General features: G+C 46.7%; 1 protein-coding gene and 1 long non-coding RNA gene across 15 annotated transcripts in view; both read left to right on the top strand.

Moving 5' to 3' along the window:
- On the top strand, positions 1–15,347 carry LOC134809711 (uncharacterized). Its single transcript, XR_010156085.1, has 2 exons — positions 1–12,715; positions 14,000–15,347. It is a non-coding gene; the product is annotated as an uncharacterized LOC134809711 (long non-coding RNA).
- Positions 1–17,990, top strand: part of LARGE1 (LARGE xylosyl- and glucuronyltransferase 1) — an 851,853-nt gene that overhangs the window by 580,052 nt on the left and 253,811 nt on the right. The window lies entirely within an intron of this gene.

Here is a 17,990-nt window from a genome sequence, read left to right as displayed (position 1 = left end):
GGCTCGCAAGGCTGGACAGGGAAGGGGCGGCTTCTCTGCTCATCCATCAAGGACCTCCCCCATGCCAGGCTCTATGTCAGGCTCATGGCAGGACCTAGATGAACACAACGCCATCGGTGCCCAGGGTCCACCATCTAGTGGGGGAGAGAGGTACATCAGCAGGTCCTTTGCATGCTCATCACTGTGGATGCAGATAGGGTATGTTTGGTCCAGACGAGGTGAAGTCAGAAGTGAGTTTCCAAGCAGAGGAAACAGAATGAACAAAACCACCAGTGAAAGGAAAGATCAAGTGTCTCTCATAGCCAGGAAACACCAGTGTTTTTGGGGACATGATACCCACATGGGAGACCCAGGATTCAGTGTAGTCAGTGCATGGGGAAACACAAAAAGAGCTTTTCACAAGTAACTGGCTCCTTTAGGGTGAGCATGGGTGAAGACAGTGTTAGGTAGGTACTAAGTCACCGCCATAGCTACAGTCTACTATAGCTATTCCTGTTTCTCTGTTTCTTCACCACTTATGATTTGTTCATATGCTGTATCTCATTTGATGTTCATAGAAACCCACTTTTTTTTTTTTTTTTGACAGAGTTTCACTCTGTCACCCAGGCTGGAATGCAGTGGCGTGATCTTGGCTCACTGCAACCTCTGCCTCCCGGGTTCAAGCGATTCTCCCGCCTCAGCCTCCCAAGTAGTTGGGATTACAGGCATGCACCACCACACCCGGCTAATTTTTTGTATTTTTAGTAGAGATGGGGTTTCACCGTGTTAGCCAGGATGGTCTCGATCTCCTGACCTCGTGATCCGCCTGCCTTGGCCTCCCAAAGTGCTGGAATTACAGGTGTGAGCCACCGCGCCCGGCCAGAACCGACTTTTTAGAGTTGAGTAAATTGAGGCCCAGAGAGATTAGGCAGGTTGCCTATGGCCCCACAGGAAACAAGGAGCAACATTGAGACTGGTTGTGAGTTTCTTAGGATATAGAGAAGAGGCACTTTAACAGAAAAAGCAAGGCATGGGGAGTCAGGCTGAACTGGATTTGGCTTTAATTCCTTCCAGTTACTACCTGTGTGATCTCAGATAAGTGACTCAACCTCTGTGCTTCATTTTCTTCAACTGTCAAATGGGGAATAAAAACTTTTGTGGGGCCAGGCGTGGTGGCTCACACCTGTAATCTCAGCACTTTAGGAGGCCGAGGCAGGTGGATCACTTGAGGTCAGGAGTTTAAGACAAGCCTGGCTAACATGGTGAAACCCCATCTCTACTAAAAATACAAAAATTACCAGGCATGGTGGCAGGCATCTATAATCCCAGCTACTCGGGAGGCTGAGGTAGGAGAGAATTGCTTGAACCCGGGAGGCGGAGGTTACAGTGAGCCGAGATCATGCCACTACACTCAAGCCTGGGCAACAAAGTGAGACTCTCTCAAAAACAACAACAATAACAACAAACTTACATGGGATGTTTTGACAGTAGCTGAAAAGTTGCATGCAAAGCACCTAGCTTGGTGTTGGCCCTGTGTTACATGCATAGTCAATATTTGCACTCTGCTCTTTCCTTGACCCTTAGTATTAGACACAGAAGTACCTGGTTCATTCCTTTAGGCAGCAAACATTTACTGAGGACCTTCTACTTATTCTGCACACTAAGTATTCATAGATGAAAAGGGACTTTTGTTCCTGATCTCATGATATTTATATTCTGGTGGAGGAGACACAGTTAATAACTAAACTCTCAGAAAACAATGATCAGCCAGTGGCAACTGCTACATAGCAATGTATTAGTGAGCAGCTCCACTGGTTTAAGGATTTCTATGAGGAGGTGACGTTTAGTCTGAAACCTAAATGACATGAATGAGCCTCCCAGAGAAGAGCAAAGGGAGCACGTTCCAGGTAGAGGAAGTAGCTGGTGCAAAGGCCCTGAGGCAGGACAGGTTCGGAGTGTGGAACAGAAGGATGGCCAGTGTGCCTAGGAGCTGGTGGGGAGGGAGGGCTCAGGTAGGCAGGAGCCAGATTGGTAGGAGGTTGTATGTTGGGTTTCAGATTCAGAATTTTGATTTATTGTTGTTGCTGCTGTTTTTATAGTTATTTTTTATAGTTATTTTGGATGTAGTGAGAATTCTTTTAGGCTCCCAATGGCAGGGAAGGGCACCTGTGGAAGGACCAGAGGCATGTACTCGCCTGGCCTTTTATCAGGATGACCCTGGTCACAGTGCGCCCCTGCTCTCTGTGACTGGGTCCCCAAGTCACAGTGGATCGCCACTGGCTCCGGCCCTTCTCCCCATCACCCTAGAGGCCTTCTCAGCATCTGCCCTCCTTTGCATCTGGTGATAAAGGAAAGAAAACCATTAAGCACTGGAACTCTTTCAGATTCTGGGAAGCACTTAGAGGCTCAACAAACACTGTTCTTTCAGTTTTTCCTTCAGTTCTCTTTGCTCACATCAGTATTTGTCATCATCAAGATTTGAGTGCCCATTCGGCACATTTTTCCAAACGTTAAATGGAAACTGTTCTCGTACCTCGTTTATTTCCCCCCTCCATGGAGAAGGCTCCCATAAAAAGCCTTGCAGGATGAAGCCGTCAGTTAATCATCTGTATCGGTGCATTCCCATGCCGTGCTGCTGCTCAGTGTCGTAAGAAATGAGACTCCTTTTATGAGTGACTCACCAGCTTTTCCTACCATCTCATTCCCCTGGGGGGATCGGCGAGGTGAAGAAGTCGTCGGTGGTCTTTCTCGGAATCCGTGACCATATTTATTTGCTCAGGAAGAATGCGTGAATGCTGGCCATCTGCCAGGAGCCATGTAGCTCACAGGGGTTGAACTTAGAGACTGAGCCCGCCCCTGTATGTAAGTGGCCTGCCGCTTAACAACTCTTAGAGATGCCAACAGGAAGGGCCATCGGGGCCCAGGAGGCCCATGAATGAGAAAGCAGCCTGCTCTAAGCAGTCACCATGGCTGTCATCCCAGTCTCTCTCCCCTCTCTCCCTTGACCACTATGCATGGGCCACATCCACCTCCTTTCTGTGCCTTCTACATTCCGGGCTCACCATAGGGCTTTCGTGCTTGCTGTTCCCACTGGCGGGAACACCCTGACCCTCTGTGTTTAAATGTCTCAGCTGTGACATCACAGAAACTTTGCAATCTCCTACCCCCACACAAAGTAACCCATGAAGTCACTGTCTATGACATGCCCTGTTTCTTTTTGTTTGGTGGTTTGTTTTTTTTTTTTTTTTTGGGGACAGAGTCTTGCTCTGTCGCCAGGCTAGAGTGCAGTGGCGCAATCTCAGCTCACTGTAACCTCCGCCTCTTCGGTTCAAGCAATTCTCCTGCTTCAGCTTCCTGAGTAGCCAGGGCTACAGGTGCACACCACCATGCCCAGCTAATTTTTGTATTTTTAGTAGACACAGGGTTTCACCATGTTGGCCAGGATGGTCTTGATCTCTTTCATGATCCACCTGCCTCGGCCTCCCAAAGTGCTGGGATTACAGGCATGAGCCACCGCACCTGGCTTTTTTTTTTGAGACGGAATCTCGCACTGTCGCCCCGGCTGGAGTGCAGTGCCGCGATCTCATCTCACGGCAACCTCTGCCTCCCAGATTCAAGCAATTCTTCTTGGCTCAGCCTCCCAAGTAGCTGGAATCAGAGGTGCCTGCCACCATACCCGGCTAACTTTTTTTGTATTTTTAGTAGAGACAGGGTTTCACTGTGTTGGCCAGGCTGGTCTTGAACTCCTGACCTCAGGTGATCCACCCACCTCAGCCTCCCAAAGTGCTGGGATTACAGACATGAGCCACTGCACCCAGCCCTTGTTTTCTTTTTGTCAGAGCATCTACTCCTGTTTACAATTACCTGGTTCATATGTTCGTTTCCTACATTTTTTCATAAATGTAATACCAAAACATAAGACTCTTAAAGACTTTGTACTGTTCACCTCTGAGGTTCTCCGTCCTAACATAGGATAGAACCAAGCACATAATAAGCACCTAATAAATATTTATTGAGTGAATGTACTAAGTAAATTTAAGAAGTAAGAATGAAGTACCACCAGGTAAAGGGAAGAGCAGATGAAGAAGTGAACTGTTAAAAGAGAACATGCTGGAAGTTCATGTACCAGAGCACAGGCATGTTGGGGGCATGGCTAGGAACAAAGCTGACCAGGAGGCACCCTGACTGTGCTGAGAAGCTTGGAGTTTCTCCTCAGGGCAGTGAGGAGCCACTGAAGGGTTTTAGTGATGGGCAGATTTATATTAGAGAAAAATCACTCAAGGTAGAGGATGAAATGAAAAAGACAAAACTGGAGGGACCACTTAAAGGACATTGCCCCGGCCGAGCACAGTGGCTCACGCCTGTAATCCCAGCATTTTGGGAGGCTGAGGTGGGCGGATCACGAGGTCAGGAGATCGAGACCATCCTGGCTAACACGGTGAAACCCTGTCTCTCTAAAAATACAAAAAAATAGCCGAGCGTGGTGGTGGGCGCCTGTAGTGGGCGCCTATAGTCCCAGCTACTCGGGAGGCTGAGGCAGGAGAATGGCATGAACCCGGGAGGCGGAGCTTGCAGTGAGCCGAGATCACGCCACTGCACTCCAGCCTGGGTGACAGAGTGAGACTCTGTCTAAAAAAAAAGGACATTGCCCCATCCCAGGCAAAAACATGATGGATGGGGCTCTGATCTCTAGGACAGTTGGCGGTGGGAATGGAGAGAGCAGATGGATTGTTTTGTGGGTACTAAGAACATGAGAGCAGGTGCAGCTAGCACTCATAAGTCAAGACAAGCAGGTTCCTGTGCACTGCTCCAGCCCTGTTCCTCTGCTAGCTGGGGCTGGGGCTAGGGCTGGAGCTGGGGCAAAGAGAGAGTCTGTAAACATTGCACTCCTGAACCACAGCTCTGTAGGGAGTTTACCACCTGGTCTTCCGCAGCATGTCAAGTGTTATCTGCAGACACAACCAGAGGGAAAGGGTATGATCTTGGATCCAGCCCAAAGCCTATGCTCCCAGCTCTGTGGGAAGAGGTCATTAGAGCTGTGATAAGTGCACAGATGGTGGTGAGTCTGAAAGAAACCAAGTCAGGAACCTCTTCTTTGGACTTGAGATCCTAGATGGGAGCAGGCTCTGATGGCAGTGTCTAAGTGACTTAAGACTCCTTTCGTCCACTGTATTAGTCCATTTTCATGCTGCTGATAAAGACATACCTGAGACTGGGTAATTTATAAAGGAAAGAGGTTTAATTGACTCACAGTTCCACATGGCTGGGGAGGCCTCACAATCATGGCGAAAGAGCAAGGGACGTCTTACACAGTGGCAGGCAAGAGAGAGAATGAGAACCAAGTGAAAGGGGTTTCCCCTTATAAAACCATCAGATCTCATGAGACTTATTCACTACCATGAGACCAGTATAGGGGGAACCTGCCCCCATGATTCAGTTAACTCCCACTGTGTCCCTCCCACAACATGTAGGAATTATGGGAGCTACAATTCAAGATGAGATTTGGGTGGGGACACAGCCAAACCATATCATCCACCCAGTTGTTAATTCACTTAGTCGCCAGACACAGGGCTAGTGTTCCAGCAGGCAGCATTGCAGATTAAAGCTCGGCTCTTGGAGTGACTGTCGAGTGAGGGTTACAGACAAGCAGAGGATTATTAAGTAGTGTGGTTAGTGCCAGAATAGTGGTAGTGCTTTGAGAGCACACGGGAAGGGCATTTTACACAACTAGGTAGAGAAGGTGCATCGAGGAAGACTTCCTGGAGGAGGTGAGATTTAAAGGTTGAATAAGTAGGAGTGAAGGAGTCTGAAGGGTAAACTTGGTGGGTGGGAGGGAGCAACATGAGCACTGGAGACCAGGAGCCAACACAAGCATGATCACTCGAGGACCTGCTGGGAGTTGAGAGTCAAATGAAGTCAGTGTGAGAACTATAAAAATGGCTGCACAGGCCAGGTGCGGTGGCTCACGCCGGTAATCCCAGCACTTTGGGAGGCCGAGGCGGGCAGATCACCTGAGGTCAGGAGTTCAAGACCAGCCTGGCTAACATGGTGAAACCCTGTCTCTACTAAAAGTACAAAAAGTAGCTGGGCATGGTGGCACGTGTCTGTAATCCCAGGTACTTGGGAGGCTGAGACAGGAGAATCGCTTGAGCCTGGGAGGCGGAGGATGCAGTGAGCCGAAATCATGCCATTGCAATCCAGCCTGGGCAATAAGAGCAAGACTCCATCAAAAAAAAAAAAGATAAGAAGAAAAAGAGAGAGAGAAAGAAAGAAAAGAAAGAGCTGCACAAGTTAATTTTTGCGTTATTTTAATTTTTTCACTGGGAAATTGATAATGACAATAAGAGTATGAGCTCTCTGGTAGTCTGAATCGCTCATTTAATAGACACATGACCTCAGAGAATTCACCTAAACGCTCTGAGCCTTGGGTTTACCATCTGAGAAATGGGTACATGACACCATTGCCATGGGGTTTTATGAACAATTGAAGGCCAAAAAAGAAGGACTTGGCACCAGGAACACAGTGTGCCTTGGGATGAGTTTCTTCACAGACCCCAATGCCTGACCCATGTGATCATAATCCACTGTTCCACACATAGGCTTTAGGTTTTATTAGCAACTCTGGTAAAAAGACATAGCAGAGAAGGGAACCTGTAGAGTCTCTGAGAAATCTGTCTGTAAAGCATGTGAGAAGGTGTCACATTGGCTCTAAGTCAGACAATCCCAAGTATCCCCACTGATTCGGAAATTCAGGGTAGGAAGAAGAGGCTATTTGGTTTGCCTTGCTGCCAAAATGAAAATAAGGACATCCAGTCAGGGATGTAATTCTTCATCAAGGAGCCAAGATGTGAGGGGCAGAGCCCCATTTCAGAGCCACTGGTTGGGCTGCTTGCTCTAGGACAAGACAGTTTGATTTGCAAGAGAACAGGCTCCCCCAGTGCTATGGAATGACAGTAGCTAACTGGCCACAGCCACTTGTCTCTCATAGTTTGGGCATCTCTCCCTGGAACTTGTAAATTCTTTATGTAGTGCAGTAAGCATTTGGTATGCATTGGTTATTATGAGTTGATTGATTGACATAGGGATGGAGGTTAGAATTCTATACCTTAGCATTTCTCTCCCTTTTCCTCAACAACCCAGCCCCTCAAGAATATCCAAGAAATGGCAGGGTGTGGTAGCTCATGCCTATAATCCTTGCACTTTTGGAGGCAGAGGCACAAGGACTGTTTGAGCCCAGAAGTTTAAGGTTGAAGTGAGCTATGATTGATCCGCTATACTCCAGCCTGTGTGATGGAGTAAAACCCAGTCCCTAAAATTAAATTAAATTAAATTAAATTTATAAAAGAATATCCAAGAAACCCCAGGACTCTCCCAGAACATAGGTGGATAATCAGAGCTATTCTCTACCGTTTTATCTATTCAGAATCCTTCCACAGTATCCCTAATAGGCTTGCATCTGGCTTCTGCTGAAATCCTCCCAAAGACAGAGAGCTCACCACCTTCCAAGGCAGCTTACTCTGCTATTGGAAAGCTCCAGATGCTAAATTGTTCTACCTCATGTTGAGCTGAAATATTCCCCTCTGTAAAGAACCCACTGATCTGAGCCCTGTCCTCTGGAGTCTAGGTTTTGTTGGGGTTTTTTTTGTTGTTGTTGTTCTTTTTTTTAATGAAACATAAGGAAATAAGGATCCTTCCACCTCCCTAGTACCTGACAGCCCAGAAGATAGCATAGAAAGTTTCCATTCAGTTTGCTATTTAGAAACATGCAATGCTCCCTAAGTATTGTATTTGTAGGGTGATGCTTTATCATCAAGAGGGTCTTGCTCCACCTAAGGGAATTTCCAACTAAAGGAACCTCATCTTTTTAAATGCAAAAACCATTAAAATAGATGGGTTTTAACCAATTTGGACAGGAAACTTGCTGCTAAAGTGTATGCCGTTCCTTTAGTAAGCAAACACTAAACTCAGTTTAGTATTAAACTAAGTTTACAGTATTTGATGACTGTGGTTACATTGTAAAGGCTGGAGGAGGTGGGCGGGGGTTGTCCAGAGGAGGAAAGATACTGTTTAACCTGGCAGGAAATGGCCCCAGACTATTCACTGCTTATTCTGTGGATTCCTTTCTGACAGCTGTCACTTTCTGCTTATCAGCTTCAGAACAACCCTTTCTGGGCTCGCCTCCTTGTTCCTTCTTTCCAAGGCAGCCAACGCCCCCTTCCCCCCACAAAAAAAAACCCACAAAGGTATTTAATTTAGAAAGACTGATGGTAAAAGAATGATCTGTTGTTATGTTAAAAGCTAGATTATGAAACATACCAAACATCCACAAACTACAAAAAAAAATACACTGGACACCAATGAATTTTTGAATGTATATGGAATTGTAAGTCAACAGCCAGTGTCTCCGACCCCTGCCCACAGCAGACATCACTAATTGATGACTGCATTATTCACCTATGCCCAACTTCTTTATCCTCCTCAAAACAGCACTCTGAGTAATCAGTATTGGTCTCCTAGCCTCCTAGTGATAGCAGGGAACCAAAGCCTGCTGGGTATCCCTACGATAGGTATTAGTCATTCTGGTCTCTCCTGCATGAGCACAGCTCTTTGTGCTGTTCTAAGACCTTTCTCTGCTTGCCTCTAGCTTTTGGGAATTGGAAATTTTCTACAGGGAAAGAAAGAGAAAGGGAAATACAACTTTAATCTTCACCACAAAGAGAGGGAGTCATTATGAGTCACACTTCACAGATAAGGAAAGGAAGCCTTCAAAGAAATGATTTACTTGTTCAAGACCACACAACTCCTAAGTGCTGGGGCCGTGATTAGAAACCAGGTCTACCTAACTCTAAAGCCACAAGACAAGGAAGTGCTTCCCAAATGCATGTAGCTATGTATGTCATATTAATGTAATAGTAACAGTATTACATATATCCAGGTTATTCCACAATTCTCCTAGTTGTTATATGCATACGGTTTTCTTACTCTTTCACTAACCCTTCAAGGTAGTTCCTGTTATCTCCTTTTTTATTATTTATTTGTTTTATTTTATTATTATTATTATTTTGAGAGAGAGTCTCGCTCTGTCACCCAGGCTAGAGTGCAGTGGCACAATGTCGGCTCACTGCAACCTCCGCCTCCCGGGTTCAAGCAATTCTCTGCCTCAGCCTCTCGAGTAGCTGGGATTACAGGCACCTGCCACCATGCCAGGCTAATTTTTGTGTTTTTAATAGAGCTGGGGTTTCACCATCTTGGCCAGGCTGGTCTTGAACTCCTGACCTCGTGATCCACCCGCCTCAGCCTCCCAAAGTGCTGGGATTACAGGCGCGAGCCACTGCTGTTATCTCCATTTTATACAGAAGGAAATAGAAGCTCAGAGAGGTGAATTCATAAAACACGTTGGTGGCAGAGCTGAAGCCGGTATCAAGCCCTGATTCATAGTTGAGTGGTCTCTCTACGACTATTTAAAATACTCCTCTATCTAAAATTGCAATGCCTGTCCCATACCCCAGCACTCCCTCTCTCCAGGGCTCCTTCATTTTTCTCCATAGTACTTATCACTAATATAATCATGACTTATTTATTTTTGTTGATCATGTCTCTACCCACTAGAATGTAAGCTCTGTGACTACAGGGCTTTTTATCTGTTTTATTCATCAGTACATCTTCATTAAAGAGTGCCTGGTACCAGATCCATGCTCAATAAATCTCGTTGAACAAATGAACTATAACAAGTCCTTTTCTTGAAGCATTTGTGGTGTGCCAGAAACATCCCTCCACTTGGACTCAGAAAATTTGGCCCAAGCTGGGCATAGTGGCTCATACCTGTAATCCCAGCACTTTGAGAGGCTGAGGCAGGAAGATCACTTGAGCCCCAGGAGTTCTAGACCAACCCAGGCACCATAGTGAGACCTCGTCTCTGTGAAAAATAAGCAAACCACACATGCCTGTGGTCCTAGCTACTCAGGAGGTTGTGGTGGGAGGATCACTTGAGCCTGGGAGGTCGAGGCTGCAGTGAATCGAGACGGCACCACCACACTCTAGCCTGAGCGACAGAGCAAGACCCAGTGGCCCTAGACCAGATCTACGATTTTAGGCATAACTCTAGCCTTACATGAACCTCGGTTTTCCCATCTGTAAAATGGTCAGTAAATGCACCCACACCAGGCTATTTGAGGAGAGTTAAAGGGGTTAAAGTATTCAAAGTGCTGCACCATCTAGGCAGTTATAGTTACGAGTATTTTCCAGAAAGCTTGTCTTGGATACCCGCTCTCTCAACTGCTGGGAGATCACTGCCTCACCTCTGAAATGAAGAAGGCTTCCAAGCTTAACTCTCTCACGCTATGAAGGTGACAGGCCACTTCCAAGGCCACGTTCCCTGACACTAAGCCCACTAAGAGGAAAAAACAACAGCATCACCTCAACTAGAAGTTAAAAATAAGACACATATAAACAGATTCTATAACATTGTATGGCATCACCCTGCAAGGCAATGCCAAGAAACAGATGGCTCTGTGGAAACAGCTGTATCTCAGAAGAATCCCGGAGAAAGCCCAGAATGCATACCTGCTCTCACGTGCGAGCCACATGTCGCCAACTCTTCGGTCACGCAGCAGGCAGCAGAGCCCAGGATGGACAGACCCAAAACCCTAAGGCAGGCTAGGCTGCTCAAGGCCAGTCTCCAGGGACCCTCCAGGAATGTGTTAAGCTCCAGAGAGAGGGGGTGAAGGGAAGAGGAGCTGTGGGATCAAGAGACTCAGTGGATACAAGTCTGGGCCACGGTTTCCCCTTGTGGCCTGGCTGCTTTGATCCTGTTCAGCTGCAACTTACACAGAGCCCTGTTTGACCCCTCTAGGCACTGGTTGTCATCTGTCTGCACTTGCCAGGTGTTCGGCCCTCCCTTGTCTATAAAGCAGCTCCCTCCCTTCCTCTCCTTTCTACCATATCTCCCTTTCTCAAGTAGCATCTCTTACTTATACAGTAGATAAGAAGGCAGCTCTGGAATGAGGCTGCCTCATGTGAAATCCCAGCTGGACTGCCAGCTGTGGGATTCCCGGTGATCTGCTTAAACTCCCTGCACCTCAGTTTTCTCATCTGTACGATGGAAATTAGTTATTCCTATCTGATAGACTTAAGAGGAATCAATAAAGTAAGACAGGGCCAGGAGCTTAGAACAATGTGGCAGATGGCAAAGGCCCCCCAGAATTAAGGTTTGTGTTATGATTGCACTGTGTTTGTAATTAGTGACTGGCTTCATTGCCTCTCCTCCTAGACCATAGGAATAATACAAGCGCAGAAGCAGGAGCTCATTCCCTATTCCTAGCACAAGACTTGGCATAAAATAAGAGCCTATGAATTGTATGTGATGCATGAATTAATACTGATAACTGGGAGGGAGGAGACCAAGACTTTTTCTTATCTCCTCCAAGTAGAGGTCAGGGCTGGGCAGACCCTCTCTGAACCTTCACTCAACAGTCCTGAATGCAGCCCCCTACCTCCCTGCAAAAGAATGAAAATGGACTCATAGTTTGGTTTCCTTAGTAAAAAAATGCTTTGGGTTCCTGGAACTTGTTGATTAATACACACAGCAGGCAACGAGGAAGGTCGTGAGCTTTTTCTGCCTGTCCTTGTGGCTTAATAAGATGTAACTGCTTTGTGGAAACCACAGGGACAAGCTCTGGGTTAGGTTTCAGGAGACCAGAGTTGGAGCCCCAGCTTCTCTGAGCACCTTGGGCCCTCATCTGTCAACTGAGGACCCTAAGGGCAGCCTTGCCTGTCTCATGCAAGCATTGGGGAGGAGTAAAAATGAAATAGTGGATACGAAGCCACCAAAAAGTGAAAGCAAGTTGAAAGTGCAAAGCAACATGCTTGAGTGGTAATTTCCCCATCAGTGATTTCACCCATTGCCCCAAGACATCAGAAGGAGGGGTGTCACAGGAAGAAAGAAACGGGGCCTCCGAGACTCCTTAATTGGTCCATCGTACTATGTCTCCGTCACTTACAGGCTACAAGCATTCAGATGTGCCTGTTAGTCAAGGTAGCACGAGCAGCTGTAATGTGGCTCAACCTGCTGGAACCTTGCAGAAAGTCCACATGGGTGTTCATGATTGGCAGGTAGCTTTTCTGCAGGTTGAAGGACCCAGGCTCCTTTTGTCTTGTGGCTCTGCCCTCCACAGAACCCCAGCCTGCTCTACAGGATTCTCTTGCTCTGGCTGTCAGCCAAGAAAAGAAGGTGAATAAAATTTGTTCCTGAGCAAGGCTTCAGAGTGGTGCCTGTACTAGCCAGAGCCTTTCCAGACTCCAGTGGCCAGAGCTGTATCACAGAGTTATTCTTAACTGCAAGGAGGCTGGAGATACAGCCTAGCTCTGTGCCCAGGAAGAGAGCAAAATATGGATATTGGTGAGCACAGGATGTTTCTGCCACCGTGTGAAATACATGTGTTGAGTCCTGTGCAGTCACAGAATCGTTTACTGTTAGAACTAGAAAGAAGCCCAGAGGCTGACCAACTAGGCATTGTAGTGAGTTGGTTACCTGCAAGAAGTCAGAGGAAATACACCTGGGTTTGAATCTCAGCTACTCTGTTCGCGCACTGTATAACCTTAAGCAATGGCTAAACCTTTCAGATGATGGATGTCGTCTCCTACTAAAGAGGACTAAGAGTGGTTCCTGATCTATAGAGTTGATGTGAGTCTTACATGAGAAAGAACCTGCAAAGCTCTCCTCACTTTACCTGACCCGGTGAGTGCGTGATCCTTGAGCATCACTTTAGGAAGTCCAAACCCTTTGTCTTACTAATTCAGAGACATGACTTGCTCAAGGTCACATAGAAAATGAGTGTCAGAGATATCAGGTCTCGCTTTTCAGTTATCCCCATAATCTCACTCCTTAGTTTGTGCAACTGTGAACAGAAGTCTCTAAGGCCAGAGCACAGGATGCACTTGTACTCCCTCTGGATCCTCAGGCATAACCAGCCATCATTTCCAGCAGCTCAAAAGGTCAGTCTAGGCCACTGTCCTTAAAGATGAGGAGAAATAAATGCAAACTGCCTAACGGGCCATTTTCCCTTGAGTCCAAATCTCCCTCTGCCTCAGCCGGCTGCCCAAAGAAGCAATTTAGCAAATGCATTTTATCTCAGGAGAAATCTGTCTTTTGTTTCTGTGCCTCCCTTGTCAGGAGCCCTCTGTTCCCTGTGGCAGTGGCCAGAGAGCAGGGTACAGTAGCATTCAGACCCTGTTAGTGAAATACTCCCTCCGGCTCCATGGCTCTCCAGAGAAATTACCCAAACCCTGGGTGAAAAGGAGGCAGGTTTTGTTTTTGGTTTTTTTTGTTGTTTGTTTTTGGGGGGTTTGTTTGTTTTTGGTTTTTTATTGTTTTTTGGTTTGTTTGTTTTTTTTGAGATGGAGTCTCGGTCTGTCGCCCAGACTGGAGATCAGTGGCATGATCTCAGCTCACTGCAACCTCCACCTCCTGGGTTCAAGTTGTTCTGCCTCAGCCTCCCGAGTAGCTGGGATTACAGGCACCCACCACCACACCTGGCTAACTTTTGTATTTTTAGTAGAGATGGGGTTTCCCCACGTTGGCCAGGCTGGTCTCGAACTCCCGACCTCAGGTGATCCACCCGCCTCAGCTTCCCAAAGTATTGGGATTATAGGCGTGAGCCACCGCATCTGGCCAAGGAGGCAGTTTCTAAACTGCTAGAGTCTCCCCATTGAGATAACATTAGCCACGCAGTCAGGAATAAGCGAGCCTAAATTAGAATTTGAAAAGGAACATAATATAATCATAACCACATTGCTTAGGTTTGGGTAGCACTTTACAGTTCACAAAGCAGTTTTACGTGCATTAGCTCATTTGAGAAAATTGCAGGGAATTAGTTAACTACAGAAAAGTTTAAGAAGCCAATAAAATTCATCTGTGAATCCACCACTCAGAAAATCTTTGTTAACATTATAATGTGTTCCCTTCTATTTTTGAGTGGGTTTTTCTTTTTCCTTTCGTCTTTTTCCTGCATTGGGACCACAGTTTTTTATGGCCTGCTTCGTTCATGGAACATTGTGTCTTCCACCATCTCATTTGATTCTCACCTCCATCTCCTGGGAAGAAGTAATTGTGTTGCGAAATGTCCCTGGTTTGAGGTCCGAAGACTGGATTCCCATCCTGAACTTCTTCTCGCTCACTGAAGCAGATTACTGAAAGCTCCTGAGCCTTAGTTTCCTCCTTTGTACAACACATATGTGTGCTGAAGGATTAAATTGATGAAGCAATGCACCTGAAAACATTTAGCATTGCGCCAGTCACATAGTAGGTACCCAGTTAGTATTAGGTGGATCAAGGTGCAAAGCACCATGTAGAGGAGAAATGAACATGCAAGTTCAAGGATGGCATCTGGTTGCCCCAGAGTCCTGTGGACAGGTATGTCTGACAGCATACCTGACTTTCTTTCTTTCCTGTTTTGTTTTTGTTTTTTGTTGTTGTTTTTGTTTTTGGTGGTGGTGGTTGTTTTTTGAGACAGAGCCTCACTCTGTCACCCAGGCTGGAGTGCAATGGCGTGATCTCGGCTCACTGCAACCATCCCCTCCCAGGTTCAAACGATTCTCCTGCCTCAGCCTCCCAAGTAGCGGGGACTACAGGCGGACGCCACTGCACCCAGCTAATTTTTTGTATTTTTAGTAGAGACGGGGTTTCACCGTGTTAGCCAGAATGGTCTCGATCTCCTGACCTCATGATCCGCCTTCCTTGGCCTCCCAAAGTGCTGGGATTACAGGCATGAGCCACGGTGCCCGGCCACCTGACTTTTTTTCTACAATACCCACTGTGGTTGGTAAATGACAATATTCCCTAGATAATACCCTTTATACACAGCAGCAAGGGCTGCAAATGAGCTTGGGATGTGGATGCCACCAAATCCCATTATTGGTACCATGAAGTTCAGAGCTGGAGGTGGCCTCTTCTCCAGGACTGCCCTAGTCCATCCCACTAGGGCAAGGTGTACTTTGGAAGTCCTCGGAGCACCTCCGTTGACCAGTACTCCCTCTCCTAACATACAGGAGCTGAGCACATCCAACAGAGGCTTGCTGAACATCCAAGATGGATCACATCAGCCACGCAGTCAGCAATAAGCAAGCCTAGGTTAGGATGTGAAAAGGTACATGATATAATCATAACCACATTGCTTAAGTTTCTGCAGCACTTTAGAGTTTACAAAACACTTGACATGCATTAGCTCATTTGAGAAAAATGCAGGGAATTAATTAACTACAGAAAAGTATAAAGAAGCCAATAAAATTCATCTGTGAATCCACCACTCAGAAAATCTTTGTTAACATTGGATATAGAACCTGGATATTGCTAGGTTCAGATGGTTCAGAAATGAAGGGGATACAGCTCCTGCTGTTAGGAGCTCACCATATGGATGCTTTTTAGAAAGTGGTTCCTGGAGCCATTTACCTGGGAATGTCTTTTTCCCCAACTCAAGGGTATGTACCTGTGTGTGCATATAAAGAGAAGGAGAAGCCAGACGCAGTAGCTCATGCCGGTAATCCCAGCACTTTGGGAGGCCGAGGCGGGTGGATCACCTGAGGTCAGGAGTTCAAGACCAGCCTGGCCAACATGGTGAAACTCTGTCTCTACTAAAAATACAAAAATTAGCTGGGCATGGTGGTGCGCACCTGTAATCCCAGCTACTAGGAAGGCTGAGGCAGGAGAATCGCTTGAACCCGGGAGGCAGAGGTTGCAGTGAGCCGAGATCGTGCCACTGTACTCCCACCTGGGCGACTGAGTGAGAATCCATCTCAGTCAATCAACCAGTCAGTCAGTAAAGGGGATGAGAAACCCCCATACATGCATGTGTTTCTCATTCTCCACTCACTAATGCCCATTTTCACATGGTGAGGACCAGCTACTTGTCTGAAGCCTCATCAAAGAAGGACCCATTTCTCCACACACATTTGCCTACCCACGCTCACACCCACACATCCACACACATTTCCACTGTCCTCTTCATTGAACTGGAAGCCATTCATTCTTCTGAACATATTAAAGCAGAAACCAAAACCAAAGAAAAAAAAAGCCAACCCTGCTCTTGCAAAGAATTTTGTAGATGTTTAGTCTCCAGTGGAGGATAATTTCTTGTGCTCTTCTGCAGTGTGGGTGAGGGAGTTTAGGAGCATAGCAGTTGGTTACATTTTCTCCCGGGAGGTAACATTATGGTTTATAGGCATATTTTAGGCCCTCAAGGGGAAAGCCAGAGGGACTCCCTCTAATATTTATGAATCAGAAAGGCCACCCTGGCTCATCCAGCCCCTACCATCCCTGCCCACCAGGACCTTGCCATACAGTCTCCTTCAGGTGAGGTTTGAGGGCAAAAAGTGTCCACGTAGGTGTCTTCAGGGGCCCAGGTGTTTCCCTTTCCTGTGATAATCGCTATGATAATAGGTGACATCTGTTGAATGTTTTCTTCAACCGCTGTTTTCTCTATATGCAGCATCTTTCAGAATCCTTCTATAACCTTCTGGGGTAGTGAGTTTTGTCGTCCTCATTTTACAGCTGAGGACCCTGAAGCTCAGAAAGGTTAGGTCACTCACCCACTTACCTGAGATGATCCAGGCAGAATGGGTTAGAACCAGTGTCCTTAGCCACTGTGCTGCATCTGCGTCTTCACATGAGGCCAAGCAGGCATCTTTCCTGAAGCAGCAGCATGGTGGTGGAGGGGCACAGACCCAGGTTTGACACCTCCACCCTTCTCAACTGTTGGATGAGGCTGCCAGTGACTCACCGGGGGCTCTGGGGAGGAGAGGAAATCACCTGTACCCAGCACCTTACGTGGAGCTTGGCACATGCTTGTTTGCTCTCCAAAAGCTTTTCAGCCATCACAGACCCTTGGATGCAAATATTGAAGTAAATCATAGGCTGAAGAATGGGTTTATCGATCACCTTCTGTGCATATAATTAGAGGACACAAAAGGAAAATTGAAAGGATAGTCTTAACTTCACAGTGATTACAGGTTTTTTGTATACAGCAAATATTTTTCAGGCATGCAACACATGATATTAGCACCTGTCACAAGCCAGGCACGGTGCTCAGGACAATGGTAAAATGTCACAGTCTCACCGGGAAAGTTGCCCTTAAATAATTTCAGTTTAAGTTGACAAGTGCTTTAATGGAGTTACGAATTGAGTGCTCTTGGAGTGCAGAGAAGAAACGGATCGCTTCTACCCAGCAGGATCTGCAGAGGTCTCACAGAGCAGGTGCCATCTGGGCTGAATCTTGAAAGGTAAATGGAAGGTTTTTTAGGTGGAGGAGAGTGGAGTGAAGTGAGGGAGGGCATCCCCGAGAGGGAAGAGCATGGCACGGAACAAAGTCACGGAGGTGTGAGGGAAAGGCAGATTTGGGGAGCACATAGACCAATGATGAGGCCACAGAGTGTGGGGGTCATGGGTCAAAGGGAGCAGCCCGTAATTGTCAACAAGGAAATCTGGATTTAATCATACAGGTCAGAAGGAAGCAGTGGGGTCATAGATCTTAGATGGAATGAGAATTTCAGCTTCCTTGTCTTATGTTAAACTGTTGGCATGGTGAGAATCTTCAAATAGGCAGGGACAGCAAATTGACTTGAAAAGCTGAATATCCCTAATTGCATCCTTTTAACGGTTAAAAATTTTAAAGATAGTTGACAGTGTCTCACAGATGATTGGATCTCAGCCAGTTTCCCAAGCTGCATTTGGAAATGTTCAAGTACATTTGGAGCATCACAGGGCTGTCTGGAGAATGCTATAAGCATTTGGTGGGCAGGAGCTCGGGAGTTTGATTGTCCTTCAATATGTGGTACAGGTCCCCATAATAAAAAAGTGCCCCCCACAAAATACCAATAGCACTCTATCAGTATCTATTGCTCAGAACCAATAAGATCTCAGTGGCCTTCAAGAAGTATTTATTGGCCGGGCGCGGTAGCTCACGCCTGTAATCTCAGCACTTTGGGAGGGTTGGGCGGGTGGACTGCCTGAGGTCAGGAGT

The sequence above is a fragment of the Pan troglodytes genome, chromosome 23, assembly GCF_028858775.2.
Source record: "Pan troglodytes isolate AG18354 chromosome 23, NHGRI_mPanTro3-v2.0_pri, whole genome shotgun sequence".
In the NCBI taxonomy this organism is placed as follows: domain Eukaryota; kingdom Metazoa; phylum Chordata; class Mammalia; order Primates; family Hominidae; genus Pan; species Pan troglodytes.
This window is presented reverse-complemented; position numbering and strand designations above follow the sequence as displayed.